This window comes from Bufo gargarizans, chromosome 3 (genome assembly GCF_014858855.1).
Source record: "Bufo gargarizans isolate SCDJY-AF-19 chromosome 3, ASM1485885v1, whole genome shotgun sequence".
NCBI classification, from domain to species: Eukaryota; Metazoa; Chordata; class Amphibia; order Anura; family Bufonidae; genus Bufo; species Bufo gargarizans.
Genome location: NC_058082.1, coordinates 376,400,849 through 376,418,229, shown reverse-complemented (window position 1 = coordinate 376,418,229; position 17,381 = coordinate 376,400,849).

Here is a 17,381-nt window from a genome sequence, read left to right as displayed (position 1 = left end):
TCTCCCAGAACTGTCTCAGCTGTTTCTGCATCAAATTTTCCAAATCCCTGAATGTGTCAGGGACAGACGTTTCGCCAACTGATCCCATGATGTCATCATCAATGACATCAAATATGAAGGCCTCTGCTTTTTGCCTTTTGTTCTCCATGTGGCTCCATATGTCCATGGCTGTGGGGGAAAGGAGCAAAATTTCCACTTGGGTGAAAAAAGGGGAATAAAACTTGGTAAATATCTTGGAAATAGCTCACTGGCCCGCCAGTCATAAGAGGTGCACAATCTGATGATTCACCCTTCAAATTGTGTAACTGTTAATGTAGGATTGGCACACTCAAAACATGCGGAGCCCCACGGAATTATAACAATTTATTGTAACTACGTTTGACAAAATATAATAAAATACAATAAAATACATAAAATTGAATTAAACAATGGTTGTAGTTTTTGTAATATTCAGATCAACCTGTTGCAACATAGATTGCCCTAGGTATTTTCAATAGTAAATGGGTCTGCAATGGCACATTATGGAATCTATATATGTTCAATTGCAGATCCTGGCAACAGGTGGTTATCGTGCGAATATATCACACTCTGTGTCACTGCAGTCCATACATATACAGGTTATGAGTATCCGAAAAAACCTCCTTAAATTTCGGGAGTTACCAGTCTCTTAAAAGACGGATCCTTCAAGGAAGATTTTTCGCATCAAGCGCCGATTATATTCATGTAGGAATAACGCTAGAAGACTCCACATGTGTAAACGCATACAATGGTTTTCTATACAGACGCTATATTCCTATCTCATAGTTACTGCAGTCCGTATATTCCAAAGTTGTTATAAACTCAATTTTTCATAAGAGTTTTCTGCATGCGTCTATATTTGTATTTTTTCAAGGATGTACTATTCAAAAAGATCCTCAGAGAAACTATTCCACACAAAGTCCCGATTCCATTCACATGCGATATTCTCATACAGTCGTGCTCTGTATAGACACTGTTATTATTTCATTGTAAGAGGTAAGTTTGTACTGATAACCCACACTTGTGGGCTTACCTGTCCTTATTATTCAGCTAGTTCTTCTGGGTGGTTATCACCTCCGACTTCAGGCTGGGGTCCCGGTCCTTGCTGTATCAGCGGCTTGGTGTTCCCCAGTGATGACTTTCAGCTGGTTGAAGGCAGGTTAATAGAGCGTCTTGTTTAAATCCTCAATATCCTCTGGTTCCTTAACAGTGCACTGTTCTTTTAGGGTTCAAATCCTTCAGGGGTGAAACTCTCGCCAGACGCGTTTCGGGGATACTTTCCCCTTCCTCAGTGGCATCACCCCCTATAAATGAATGGTGAGTTTTTATATCCCTCCATGGTTTTGTGTACAAAAGTATCATGGGAAAAAAAGAAGGAATCATGGGAAAACAGTCATCTGGAAAAGAAGGAGTGCGGATTCTCGCAGTATAAGTCTTTTCCTACCATACTTCTTTTTCAAATCATAATAGTCTATGGTCATTCAGGAATTCATAGGTAATATAGTTTTGTACATTTTCAGGTATTTTTATGCATGCGTTTTTTGATTGCGGTTTTTATGCGTTTTTTTCATTGATGCGTTTTTTTGATATTTGTTACATTCTTTACTTCTAAATCCACTGTGTGCCATATTTTTTCAAAATAACATTCATGGATAGTTCAAAGTCCATAAATCATATAATTTTGTTGATTTTTATACATGCAGTTCTTGATTGCAATTATTGTGCGTTTATTGTGCGTTTTTTCAAGATGCGTTTTTTCATGATGCGTTTTTTTCTTTGATGCGTTTTTTTCACCATTGATGCGTTTTTTTCACCATTGATGCATTTTTTTGATATTTGTTTCATTCTTTACTTCTGAATATAATATACCCCATATTTTATTAAAATAAGACATTCAGCTTAAAATTATAAGGCAATTTTAAAACAATGACCTCAAATTGGGCTGGATGGCGATGCATTCGACACATTCAGGGAACGGGAACATTAGGCAGACTGCCAATCTTTTATTGCCTGCCGAAGATCCACAAAGATATTGAAAACCCCCCGGGACGCCCAATTATATCGGGGATAGGGTCCTTAACAGCCAATCTATCGCAATATATTGATATCCTGCTGCAGCCATTGGTAAAAATTACCAAATCCTATATTAAGGATACAACCCAAATTATTGGGGCATTGGACGGACTGGGTGTCCAACCGGAATGGATTATTAACACACTGGACATACAGTCCCTCTATACAATAATAGATCACGCACAGGGAACTTTGGCCCTAAGGGAACAACTGAATTCCAATGGGACTATGCAGCAGGAACAGATAGATTTTATAATAGAGGGTGTGGATCATATCCTTCACCACAATTATTTTTTCTTCAATGATGAATATTATCTGCAGTTGAGGGGCACGGCCATGGGTACCAGGTTCGCCCCCAGCTATGCTAATTTATTTCTGGCCCAGTGGGAACATGAATTCATAGACCCCAAGCTTGGGGGCGACCTGGTTCTATGGCGGCGCTACATCGACGATGTTGTTTTCATTTGGAGAAATGGTGAAGTTGGATTACAACAGTTTATGCAAGATCTGAATAAGAATATATACAACTTACATTTTACGGCAGGCACCAATAAGGAAAAGGTAGACTTTCTAGAAATACAAATAACAAAAAAAGACAACAAATACCTGTGTAATACATATCACAAACCAACATCTAAAAATGGGTTTATTCTTTTCTCTAGCTGCCATTTGCCGAGATGGCTTATAAACGTCCCCCTTGGGCAGTTCCGCCGCATCAGACGCAACTGCACGTAAAACAAAGCGTTTGAGGAGGAAGCAATAAAAATTAATTTGCAGTTTAGAGAAAAGAATTACCCGATGAAAATACTTAAAGAAGCACTGGGAAAAGTGAGACAGCTGAACAGAGAGTCCTTTTTTGAGACCAAATCCCCACAGAACTTTGATAAAAGTTCTGAGTTCAGAATAATTCTTCCCTAGAAATGCCCAATCGAAACAAATCTCACAACTGATTAAACAACATTTGCACCATGTGCTATATGATAAAATAATTGGCCCCATCTTACCAGCTCAACCACTCATTACTTACACTAAAGCTCCCAACTTGGGCATTCAAATAGCCCCCTCAATAAAGGACAAAAAGAAAATGTCAAATACATCTGGCTGGCTAAACATCAAAGTTTTTTTTAGATGCGGAACATGCATAGGATGTAGGAAAACTAAATTTCCCCAAAAAACAACAGAAATTTCCTTAACCCAAAACGCTTTCTCGATGACAGTAAAACAACCTCTGACATGCAATTCCTCCAGTGTGGTCTACCTAATCCAGTGCCCTTGTCCAAAACAGAATATTGGCCGTACTAAAAGACAGCTGAAAGTGAGAATATCGGAACATCTTAATAATATTAAAAAAGGATGTGGAAACAATCCATTATCTAAACACTTTAAAGAGACACACAACAAGAGCTGCACAGGCCTGACATTTATGGCGCTGGAGAAGATAGACACACACTGGAGAAAATGACGAGAGCGGAATCGAGGCGTATATATGATTTTGGGAGCATAATGCCAAAGGGATTGAACTCAGAACTTGAAATATTTGGCTTTTTATAGGATGGAGGGCCGTCCACCCGTGTGTCCACAGTGAGTCGCATGTTAGGCTGTTTATCAGCACTGTGACTCGCTCTGGACCACGGGCGTGTGTCCCCTAACTCTTCCCTGAATGTGTCGGATGCATCGCCATCCAGCCCAATTTGAGGTCATTGTTTTAAAATTGCCTTATAATTTTAAGCTGAATGTCTTATTTTAATAAAATATGGGGTATATTATATTCAGAAGTAAAGAATGAAACAAATATCAAAAAAACGCATCAATGGTGAAAAAAACGCATCAATGGTGAAAAAAACGCATCAAAGAAAAAAACGCATCTTGAAAAAACGCACAATAAACGCACAATAATTGCAATCAAGAATTGCATGTATAAAAATCAACAAAATTATATGATTTATGGACTTTGAACGACCCATGAATGTTATTTTGAAAAAATATGGCACACAGTGGATATAGAAGTAAAGAATGCAACAAATATCAAAAAAACGCATCAATGAAAAAAAACGCATCAATAAAAAAAAACGCATCAATGAAAAAAACGCATAAAAACCGCAATCAAAAAACGCATGCATAAAAATACCTGAAAATGTACAAAACTATATTACCTATGAATTCCAGAATGACCATAGACTATTATGATTTGAAAAAGAAGTATGGTAGGGAAAGACTTATACTGGGAGAATCCGCACTCCTTCTTTTCCAGATGACTGTTTTCCCATGATTCCTTCTTTTTTTCCCATGATACTTTTGTACACAAAACCATGGAGGGATATAAAAACTCACCATTCACTTACAGTCATGTGAAAAAATTAGGACACCCTTTGAAAGCATGTGGTTTTTTGTAACATTTTTAATAAAAGGTTATTTCATCTCCGTTTCAACAATACAGAGAGATTAAAGTAATCCAACTAAACAAAGAAAACTGAAGAAAAGTCTTTTCAAGATCTTCTGTAAATGTCATTCTACAAAAATGCCTATTCTAACTGAGGAAAAAGATAGGACACCCTCACATGTATTCCCTCTTAAATTGGCTCAGATCTCACACAGGTATATCACACCAGGTGCACATAATTAGTAGATCGTTACTCTGCATGTTGAATGAGGCTTGCCCTATTTAAACCTCAGACATTTAGTTTGGTGTGATCCTGACTGTTGAAGTGAGAGTGAGCACCATGGTGAGAGCAAAAGAGCTGTCAGAGGACTTCAGAAAAAAGATTGTAGCAGCCTATGAGTCTGGGAAGGGATTTCAAAAGATCTCAAAAGATTTTGAAATCAGCCATTCCACTGTCCGGAAGATAGTCTACAAGTGGAGGGCTTTCAAAACAACTGCCAACATGCCCAGGACTGGTCGCCCCAGCAAGTTCACCCCAAGAGCAGACTGCAAGATGCTAAAAGAGGTCTCCAAAAACCCTAAAGTGTCATCTCGAGAACTACAGCAGGCTCTGGCTACTGTTGATGTAGAAGTACATGCCTCTACAATCAGAAAGAGACTGTACAAGTTTAACTTGCATGGGAGGTGTGCAAGGAGGAAACCTTTGCTTTCCAAGAGAAACATCGAGGCCAGACTGACATTTGCCAGAGATAAAGTTGACAAAGACCAGGACTTCTGGAATAATGTTCTTTGGACAGATGAGTCCAAAATTGAATTATTTGGACACAACAGCAGAGGACATGTTTGGCGTAAACCAAACACAGCATTCCAAGAAAAGAACCTCATACCAACTGTGAAGCATGGAGGTGGAAGTGTCATGGTTTGGGGCTGCTTTGCTGCAGCAGGACCTGGTCAGCTCACCATCATAGAATCCACGATGAATTCTACTGTGTATCAGAAGGTGCTTGAAGAACATGTGAGACCATCAGTTAGAAAATTAAAGCTGAAGCGGAACTGGACCATGCAACATGACAATGACCCAAAACATACTAGTAAATCAACCAAAGATTGGCTGAAAAAGAAGAAATGGAGAGTCCTGGAATGGCCAAGTCAAAGTCCAGATTTGAATCCCATTGAGATGCTGTGGGGTGACTTGAAAAGGGCTGTACGTGCAAGAAACCCCTCAAACATCTCACAGCTGAAAAAGTTCAGCATTGAGGAGTGGGGTAAAATTTCCTCAGACCGATGTCGAAGACTGGTAGATGGCTACAAGAACCGTCTCACTGCAGTTATTTCAGCCAAAGGAGGTAACACTCGCTATTAGGGGCAAGGGTGTCCTATCTTTTTCCTCAGTTAGAATAGGCATTTTTGTAGAATGACATTTACAGAAGATCTTGAAAAGACTTTTCTTCAGTTTTCTTTGTTTAGTCGGATTACTTTAATCTCTCTGTATTGTTGAAACGGAGATGAAATAACCTTTTATTAAAAATGTTACAAAAAACCACATGCTTTCAAAGGGTGTCCTAATTTTTTCACATGACTGTATAGGGGGTGATGCCACTGAGGAAGGGGAAAGTATCCCCGAAACGCGTCTGGCGAGAGTTTCACCCCTGAAGGATTTGAACCCTAAAAGAACAGTGCACTGTTAAGGAACCAGAGGATATTGAGGATTTAAACAAGACGCTCTATTAACCTGCCTTCAACCAGCTGAAAGTCATCACTGGGGAACACCAAGCCGCTGATACAGCAAGGACCGGGACCCCAGCCTGAAGTCGGAGGTGATAACCACCCAGAAGAACTAGCTGAATAATAAGGACAGGTAAGCCCACAAGTGTGGGTTATCAGTACAAACTTACCTCTTACAATGAAATAATAACATAGTGTCTATACAGAGCATGACTGTATGAGAATATCGCATGTGAATGGAATCGGGACTTTGTGTGGAATAGTTTCTCTGAGGATCTTTTTGAATAGTACATCCTTGAAAAAATACAAATATAGACGCATGCAGAAAACTCTTATGAAAAATTGAGTTTATAACAACTTTGGAATATACGGACTGCAGTAACTATGAGATAGGAATATAGCGTCTGTATAGAAAACCATTGTATGCGTTTACACATGTGGAGTCTTCTAGCGTTATTCCTACATGAATATAATCGGCGCTTGATGCGAAAAATCTTCCTTGAAGGATCCGTCTTTTAAGAGACTGGTAACTCCCGAAATTTAAGGAGGTTTTTTCGGATACTCATAACCTGTATATGTATGGACTGCAGTGACACAGAGTGTGATATATTCGCACGATAACCACCTGTTGCCAGGATCTGCAATTGAACATATATAGATTCCATAATGTGCCATTGCAGACCCATTTACTATTGAAAATACCTAGGGCAATCTATGTTGCAACAGGTTGATCTGAATATTACAAAAACTACAACCATTGTTTAATTCAATTTTATGTATTTTATTGTATTTTATTATATTTTGTCAAACGTAGTTACAATAAATTGTTATAATTCCGTGGGGCTCCGCATGTTTTGAGTGTGCCAATCCTACATTAACAGTTACACAATTTGAAGGGTGAATCATCAGATTGTGCACCTCTTATGACTGGCGGGCCAGTGAGCTATTTCCAAGATATTTACCAAGTTTTACATCAACACATGTTTTAGTGGAACCCAGAATTTCCAGTATTGCAGTAACAAATCACAAAACAAAAGCCTTCCCGTCTGGGACTAACTAATTAACACAAAGAGTATGTCTCACCTAGGCTACAGTTGTTTGGCTGATGTTCACACTTCATGTATTTTGCTCACTGGACCTCAGTATTCACAGCACTGTGTGCTGTCCTTGCAGGCTTCTCCCTAAGTGAGCCACAGCACTCTATATATAGTAACCTAACAAGGTTAACTACCTTAAGGTGTTTCAGAGCATACCAACAAAATGGCCTGGAAGGAAGGGAATGGTTTCTCGCTCTGCCAACCTTAACAACCGTTCCGCATAATCCAGGCCCCACGTATTTCCAAAAAGAATCCTGCCTAAACAACTAAGTTTGTTCAGGCCACAGCACTCCCTGGAATACACTTACTTCACTCAGGTGAGAAATCTGGGTGAAATATACCTTCCTTCCACCAGTATTCCACCTGCATGACCACTAATTATATATATATATATATATATATATATATATATATACACATATATATATATATATATATACACACAGACCAAAAGTTTGGACACACCTTCTAATTCAAACAATTTTCTTTATTTTCAGGACTATGAAAATTGTAGATTTACACTGAAGGCATCAAAACTATGAATTAACACATTTGGAATTATATACATAGCAAAAAAGTGTGAAACAACTGAAAATATGTCATATTCTAGGTTCTTCGAAGTAGCCACCTTTTGCTTTGATTACTGCTTTGCACACTCTTGGTATTCTCTTGATGAGCTTCAAGAGGTAGTCACCTGAAATGGTTTTCACTTCACAGGTGTGCCATGTCAGGTTTAATAAGTGGGATTTCTTGCCTTATAAATGGGGTTGGGACCATCAGTTGCGTTGTAGAGAAGTCAGGTGGATACACAGCTGATAGTCCTACTGAATAGACTGTTAAAATTTGTATTATGGCAAGAAAAAAGCAGCTAAGTAAAGAAAAACGAGTGGCCATCATTACTTTAAGAAATGAAGGTCAGTCAGTCCTAAAAATTGGGAAAACTTTGAAAGTGCCCCCAAGTGCAGTCACAAAAACCATCAAGTGCTACAAGGAAACTGGCTCACATGCGGACCGCCCCAGGAAAGGAAGACCAAGAGTCACCTCTGCTGCGGAGGATAAGTCCATCCGAGTCACCAGCTTCAGAAATCGCAGGTTAACAGCAGCTCAGATTAGAGACCAGGTCACTGCCACACAGAGTTCTATCAGCAGACACATCTCTAGAACAACTGTTAGGCCTCCTTCACACGACCGTTGTGTGCACCCATGGCCGTTGTCCCGTTTAACGTGTTTTTCTGCGGTCCCATTGACTTTCAATGGGTCAGTTAAAAATTCGGCTACTGCACCATTTTTTCACCCGCGCCCGTGACCCGTGTTTCCTGCCCGTGAAAAAATATAACCTGTCCTATTTTTTTCACGGCTAACTGGTTCGCGGCCCTATTCAAGTCAATGAACACCCTATAATAGTGAGGAAACACGACCACCGGCTCCCTACACTTGATACGGAGGGAGTCAGGGTCACCTGGGATCCAGCAAACTGGAAAACAAACTTATCTGTAGAAGACTCAGTAGTAGCATCCAGCATGCACACACTCCAGGAAGTTGTATAAACCGCAAAGTAATGCAGTATGGGAAGGGATTTAACGGGATGCAATCAGTGCAACTACATGACAGCTGAGAGAGGCTAACGAGATGAGAAAACGAAAGCAAAACAAAAGGAACCTCAAGGAGGAGGTTCTAATGAACGTCTGTCAGAGCTTCTCAGATGTCTGGTTGTGACAGTACCCCTCCTTCTACGAGTGGACTCCGGACACTCCGAGCCCACCTTCTCAGAATGGGACCTATGGAAAGCCCTGATGAGACAAGTGGCCTTAATGTCCTTCACTGGGACCCACATCCTCTCCTCAAGACCATAACCCTCCCAATGAACGAGGTACTGGAGAGAACCGCGGACAACACGAGAATCCACAATCCTAGAGACCTGAAATTCAAGATTACCATCAACCACAATCGGAGGAGGAGGCAAAGACGAGGGTACAATGGGTTGGACATAAGGTTTTAATAAGGACTTATGAAAAACATTATGGATCTTCCAAGTCTGAGGAAGATCAAGACGGTAGGCAACAGGATTGATGACGGACAAGATTTTGTAAGGCCCAATAAACTTAGGACCCAACTTCCAGGAGGGAACCTTCAATTTGATATTCTTAGTAGACAACCACACCAGATCACCAACATTCAGGTCCGGACCAAGCACACGTCTCTTATCCGCCACACGCTTATATCTCTCACTCAGGCTCTTTAGATTATCCTGAATCTTTTGCCAAATAGATGAGGAGAAATTGTCCTCATCAGGCAAACCAGAAGACCCCTCTCCAGAGAATGTCCCAAACTGCAGATGAAACCTATATGCACCAAAAAATGGTGACTTATCAGAGGACTCCTGACGACGGTTATTTAAAGCAAACTCAGCAAGGGACAAAAAAGAACACCAATCCTACTGAATTGATTCTTCGCCACAAAACAGCGCAGATAGAATCTGGAAACAAACTGTGTGCCCCTATCAGAGACTATGTCTGAAGGAATACCATGCAATTTGACAATGTGATCAATAAATGCCTGCGCCAGTGTCTTAGCATTGGGCAAGCCAGGAAAAGGAATGAAATGCACCATTTTGCTAAAACGGTCCACCACCACCAGAATCAGTCTTCCCCGAGGAACGAGGCAGGTCCATAATGAAGTCCATGGACAGATGTGTTCAAGGACGGGAAGGAATGGGTAACGGAAGGAGAGGACCTGATGGCCGTGAATGAGGGACTTTGGCATGAGCGCAGGTCTCGCAGGCTGCCACAAAACCCTCAACCGACTTACGAAGCGCCGGCTACCAGAATCTCAGAGCGATGAGATCCACTGTGGCTCTTGCCCCCGGGTGCCCAGCAAGGACAGTATCGTGGTGCTCCTTAAAAATCTTGTGTCTTAAGGAGAGAGGCACAAACAACCTCCGAGGAGGACAAAGTTCAGGAGCCTCTGACTGGGCTACCTGAACCTCTGCCTCCAATTCAGGATAAAGAGCAGAGACCACCACCCCTTCAGCCAAAACGGGACCCGGGTCTTCAAAATTCCCACCTCCCGGAAAACAACGTGACAGGGCATCCGCCTTCACATTCCTAACCCCAGGGCGGAATGTGACAACAAAAATTAAACCTTGAAAAGAACAAAGACCATCTGGCCTGTTTCGGGTTCAGACGCTTGGCTGACTCCAAGTAGGCCAGATTCTTATGGTCAGTAAACACAGTAATAGGGTGTCTGGCTCCCTCTAGCCAATGGCGCCATTCCTCAAAAGCTAACTTGATGGCCAACAACTCCCCATCTTCCACATCGTAATTTCTTTCTGCGGAGGAGAGTTTCTTCGAGAAAAAGGCACACGGTCGCCATTTGGCAGGAGAGGGACCCTGAGACAAGACTGCACCCACACCCACCTCAGAAGCATCAACCTCAATTATGAAGGGTAGAGAAATATCAGGTTGTACCAAGATGGGAGCGGAAGCACTCTCCTTGATATTAGAAAAGGCCTTACGCGCCTCTACCAACCAGGAGGAAAAATCTACCCCCTTTCTAGTCATATCAGTGAGTGGTTCAACAACAGAGGAATAATTCAAAATAAACTTCCTGTAATAATTGGCAAAACCCAAAAAACGCATCAGCGCCTTCTGATTCTCAGGAAGCTCCCACTCAAGCACAGCGCGGACCTTCTCGGGGTCCATGCGAAAACCAGAAGCGGAGAGAAGAAACCCCAGAAATTGAATTTCTGGAACTGCAAACACACATTTTTCCAGTTTAGCGTACAATTTATTCTCCCGCAGGATGAGCAAGACCTGACGTAAGTGTTCCTTATGAGTTTCGAAATCAGGAGAAAAATTCTAAATGTCATCTACATACACTAATGCAAATTTCCCCATTAAATGATAAAAAATGCTGTTCACAAAATGCTGAAAGACGGCTGGAGCATTCATCAAACCAAAAGGCATAACCAAATTCTCAGGGGTATTGAAGGCCGTCTTCCATTCGTCTTCTTCTCTGACCCTGACCAGGTTGTATGCCCCTCTTAGATCCAACTTGGAAATAACTTTAGCCCCAACAATCTGGTTAAACAGGTCCGGGATCAGAGGAAGCGGAAAAGGGTCACGAATTGTGATACTGTTCAGCTCCCTGAAATCCAGACATGGTCTTAAAGAACCATCTTTTTTCTAAACAAAGAAAAATACAGCGGCAACAGGTGACTTCGAGGGTCGTATGTGTCCTTTTCTCAGACTATCAGAGATATAAGCACGCAGAGTGACCCTTTCAGGTTGGGAGAGATTGTATAAACGAGATTTAGGCAGCTTGGCGTCTGGGGTGAGATTAATAGGGCAATCGTACTCCCTGTGAGGGGGCAAGTCCTGAACACCAATCTCAGAAAACACATCCGAAAATTCAGAGAGAAAAGATGGTACAGTCTTAGTAGAAACCTCAGAAACAGATGTCGTGAGGCAATTCTCTCTGCAAAAGTCACTCCAACCATTTATTTACCTCGCTTGCCAATCAATGGTGGGGTTATGTTTAGTGAGCCAGCGTAGCCCCAACACTAGAGGATTAGGCAACCCGCTTAGGACGAAACATGACACATCCTCAACATGAGTATCACTCACAATCAAACGGATATTGTGAACTATGCCCTTTAACGATTTCTGAGAAAGTGGAACGGAATCAATAGCAAAAACAGGTATATCCTTCCCCAAAGTGCATACCTGGAAACCATGAGTTATAGCAAATTGATTATCAATTGACAGCTGCTCCACTATCTACAAAAATCTCACAAAATATGTTCTTGCTCTCTAGCGCCACCCTGGCTGGTAGGACAAAACTGGAACTACAAGCAAACGGAAAACCTTCAATTTCCACATCAACCTTGCCAATAGTAACAGATGGAATGTTTTTAGAGGAGTTTTTTCTTTTTGTTTCTTTATTACTCTCAAAAAACTGCCTGAATCTCCTAGAGGGACAAACATTTGCCAAATGATTTATACCTCCACAACAGAAACAAACCTTCCTATGAGAGCTGAATCCTCTATTGTCAGAGGCAAGCAAACCCAGCTGCATGGGCCCCTGCTCAGAAGGGATTGAGAGCGACTGAGACCCCTGTGCACTGAATAAGACCGCCACACTGTCCTTGGACTGAGTATGACAGGAAGGAGTGTCAATACGAACGGCCCGAGACATGGCAGAGTCCAAGGAGGTAGGTCTCTCATGAAAGGCAAATGCATCTTTCAATCCCTCTGAAAGACCATGGCAAAATTGACTTCGGAGTGCAGCATCATTTCAACCAGTATCAGCTGCCCATCTCTGAAATTCTGAACAATATATCTCTGCGGACTGTTTACCCTGGCATAAAAGACGTAGTCTAGACTCAGCCAGAGCAATACGATCCGGATCATCATATATCTGACCCAGGGCTAAAAAAAATGCATCCACTGAACAGAGGGGTCGTGCCCCCACCGGCAGCTAAAAGGCCCAGGACTGAGCGTTATCCCTGAGCAGCGAGATGATGATTCCCACCCTCTGCTCCTCATCACCAGATGAATGGGGAAGTAGGCGAAAATGGAGTTTGCAAGCCTCACTAAAACAAACAAAATTCTCAATACACCCCAGAGATCGTATCCGGGAGCGAGATCTTAGGCTCAGAACAAAATCCATGAACACAAGCTGAACCAGTCACCTGAAACTGAGAAACAGTTTTACGGAGATCTGCTATCTCCAATGAAAGACCCTGCATGTGTTCAGTCAAAAGTGAAACCGGATCCATGCTTGAGACGGTTTGGGCGGTTTATAATGTCACAGAAGGTGTACAGAAAACTAGAAGACACAAAATGAAGATCCGACTGGATCCAAAACTAAGGAACAAAAGGGAGAGCCCTGCAACAGACCTGGCTCTCTCCCTAACTGCTCAGCCTATGCAAAAATCTCAATGGTAGATGATCGCATATCCTCGTTCCTCGACTGTATAACACCTGAACACCCTATAATAGTGAGGGGACACGACCACCAGCTACCTACACTTGATATGGAGGGAGTCAGGGTCACCTGGGATCCAGCAAACTGGAAAACACAAATGAATGAACAAAACTTATCTGTAGAAGACTCGGTAGTAGCATCCAACATGCACACACTCCAGGAAGTTGTATAAACTGCAAAGTGATGCAGTATGGGAAGGGATTTAAATGGATGCAAACAGTGCAACTACATGGCAGCTGAGAGAGGCTAACGAGATGAGAAAACAAAAGCAAAACAAAAGGAACCTCAAGGAGGAGGTTCTGAAGAACGTCTGTCAGAGCTTCTCAGATGTCTGGTGGTGACAGTAGTACAGTTTTAATGGTAACAAATCTGCATCTGTGCTGTTCAGTGGTTGTTTTATGGGAGTCAAAAACACTAATCATATGGATACTAGCAGACATGCATTTGGGCTGCAGTGAATTACAGTTTCTGCTGCACAGATACGGTTTGGAATAGATATGAAAAGTTTTATGTATAGTCAGTATTCAGGACATCCAAATGGTAGTCTATAAGATCACTGAGTGATCGGAATCCACAGCAGGAGAGATGAGCTTCACAGACACTGCCTGGTGCCAGTCAGACTGATGACTGATAATATACACATGAACGAGCACTCAGGAATGAGCTCTCAGTGTGATGTCATAAGGAGGCGTAGCCAGCCTTCACTAGCTGCCTAAGGGCTCCTTCACACTTGCGGCAGGACAGATCCGGCAGGCTATAATAGGGACGGGGGCTGAGCTCCAGCGCAGCCCGGCGGTGCATGGCGAAAGCCACCTGTCTAAAAAGTCGGACATTCAGGACTTTTTATTCCGACGGATTTCGCCGTGCACCGCCGTGCTGCGCAGGAGCTCAGCCCCGTCCCCATTATAGTCAATAGGGACGGAGCGGCGATCCGGCGGCTCGGCGAAACAGCGGAAGGACGGATCCATCCTGCCACAAGTGTGAAGGAGCCCTAAGCCAGCCCAGCCTTAGAAGTCTCATACCAGAAAGTGATTTCTGCTGTAACTGCAACTCTGGCTGATTTAGCAAGATGGGAATACCCCTTTAAAATTGAAGGATTGAAGGAAAGGAGGGGACGCGCGTCAATTACACACTACGGACTCAGGGAGGTAGTGACGATAAATAACAATACAGGACTCTAAAGATGCCCTGTTACTTGAATGATTAATAAAAAAAATTATAGGGAATGTCACTTGTCACTGGGGTACTTTGGATTTGGAAACGTTAGACAGGAGAGGCCCTGCTGCCGCTTTGTTGACTCTAAAAAAATGTCTGCCTGATCGCACGTCCCCGTGACGTCCACGATCCATTTAGATATCTTCTCTATCAACTTTCGATCTTCTTTTATGAGCATACCATGTTGATCACAATTATCGGCGAATCAGGGTTCCACGCCGGAGAAGGAGCGTGAGAAAGTGAGACCTTATCCAAGGGAGATCAATGGCTGCAATGAAATGAAGCGGAAATGTGGGACAAATTATTAAAGCAGAAGGATCGAATGAAAGGGCCAATTAAAGACAAATTTTAGAAATTTAAGTCCCTGTCACCTATGCAGAGCAAGGGTTTTTCATCAGCAGAAATGGCTTAATGTCACCCACCAATGGAACAGATTATTTTTTTTAATTTTGGTCCCTGTCACCTATGCAGAGCAGGGGTTTATTAACGGCAAAGATTGTAAATTGTCAACCCAAGAATGTAACAGAAAAATTAGTGAAATTTATTAACCTGTCTACTAGGTAGAGGAGGGGTCTATCCCAGCCAAAAATTGTAGAATGTCACCCGAAAATGTAAAAGAAAAATTTGTGAATTGTATTAAGCTGTCAACTGATAGAGCAGGGGTATATCACAGCCAAAAATGTGTGAATTTCACCTGAAAATGTAACAGACAAATTAGTTTTTTTTTTTTTTTACCTGTCTACTAGGTATAGCAGTGGTATATAACACTCAAAAATTGGTGAATTTCACCCGAAAATTGTAACAGGCAAGAAGAAAAACTGCTACAAGAGGACATAGTTTTAAATTAGAGGGGCAAAGGTTTAAAAGTAATATCAGGAAGTATTACTTTACTGAGAGAGTAGTGGATGCATGGAATAGCCTTCCTGCAGAAGTGGTAGCTGCAAATACAGTGAAGGAGTTTAAGCATGCATGGGATAGGCATAAGGCCATCCTTCATATAAGATAGGGTCAAGAGCTATTCATAGTATTTAGTATATTGGGCAGACTAGATGGGCCAAATGGTTCTTATCTGCCGACACATTCTATGTTTCTATATTTCTATAATATGAAATATTGTTTAGATATTAAAAGTATTTAGTAAACCATGCATTAATAAATGTAGAGTAGGTAATACAACAATAGTCATTGAAACACAAATTATTAAAGAAAGTAAGTGATTTGATCATTAAATCCCTTAACTGTTTTAGTGAAAAGTTTAATATTTTTGATAATATAATAATAATATGAAATAATATTGTAAGAAATAGGTACTTAAGCTGATATTTTTTAAAAACAAAAGGGATATTTTTAGTGAATGTAATTAATAAATAATAATATGCATTCATTTTTACAAAACACATTGCTGATTTGTGGCATCTCGAGTTACAAAGTACGTTACTTTTTTTACAGGTACATCTTTTTGTTTTACATTGTATTTTGGATTGTTCACAAGAACACTTCCTAAATCTTTGACCTCCAAATAAGGATAATTTTCCTGCAATCTCATGCAGACTTAGGTTAGTTCGGGGAACTGTTTTGGTAAATGTTGTAGTAGCTATTTGAAGAGCGTCTCTAGGTAGCCAATCTTTTAGAATTCCAACTTAGGTACCAATTTGGTATAAATTATTTTTCATATCTAATACGATCCCCACAATGTTATTTTCATCTAATGGGCCAAAACTGTTGAATCCACTAACATGTCTTTAAATTTCTTCAAAGAAACCTCTTTAATTTTTTCCACGCTATTTATGCCAAAAAGAAGAGAGCATTACATTTTTGATCCATATCATTCTTCTCCTACTGTATCCCCACGTTTTTGATCAAATCTCCATTTTCATCATTTCCCTTAGGGATTTGATCAAATATCCATTTTCATCATTATAGCTGTATTTCTAGCTTAAATTGCAACTGACTAATGCTGCAAAAGCACCAGATGTAGGATACCAGATTTTTATTGCAGTATTTCAAGCTTGGATTTGAATGTCACAAAAGCACAGATGCAGTGCTGGTGCACTGAGCTTGCCTAAAATTGCAGCCACCGCCGCCCGCCTAACTAACAGATGGATAAAAGTAATTTTTCTCTGTCACTGGGTTCAGGGCAGGGTAAAAAGATTGTGCACTGCACCCACACAACTAAATCTATGTAGATCACTGAGTTCAATTGGAGTTCTGATTAAAGAGTCTCTCCTATTCTCTCCCTCACTGCAGGAGCATCCTCTCCCTACACTAAGCACAGCAGAGTGATGTGCAGTGCTATGTGACTCAAGCTTATATAGAGGCTGGGTCACATGCTACACTGGCCAATCACAGCCATGCCATTAGTAGGCATGGCTGTGATGGCTTCTAAGGGCACACAGTTAACAGCTTGTTGATTGGCTGCTCTGCGGCCTTCTAAAAAGCGCCAAGAAATCGCTGAACACCGAACCCAAATTTTTACTGAAATGTTCAGGTTCGGGTCCAGGATCCAAAAATCCTAAAGTTCAGTACGAACCCGAACTTTACAGTTCAGTTTCACTCAACCCTAGTTACGAGACATATTCAGCCTAATGTACGAGCAGCTGCGACAATAGTAAACAGTTGTCAAAACATGCCCTGGACATGTCCTAATATCTTATTATTATTATCATAATATAAAAATAAAATGATATTAGGGCTCTATCAATCTCTTTATCAGGCTATTCTATTAATCACATCTATGAATCCTATAAAACTATCTATCTTTCTATCTATCTAACTGGCTATCTATTTCTCGCTTATCTATCTATCTATCTATCTATCTATCTATCTATGTATCTATATATCTGTCTCTTATCTCTCTATCTCATATCAAGCATCTATTTCTTTCT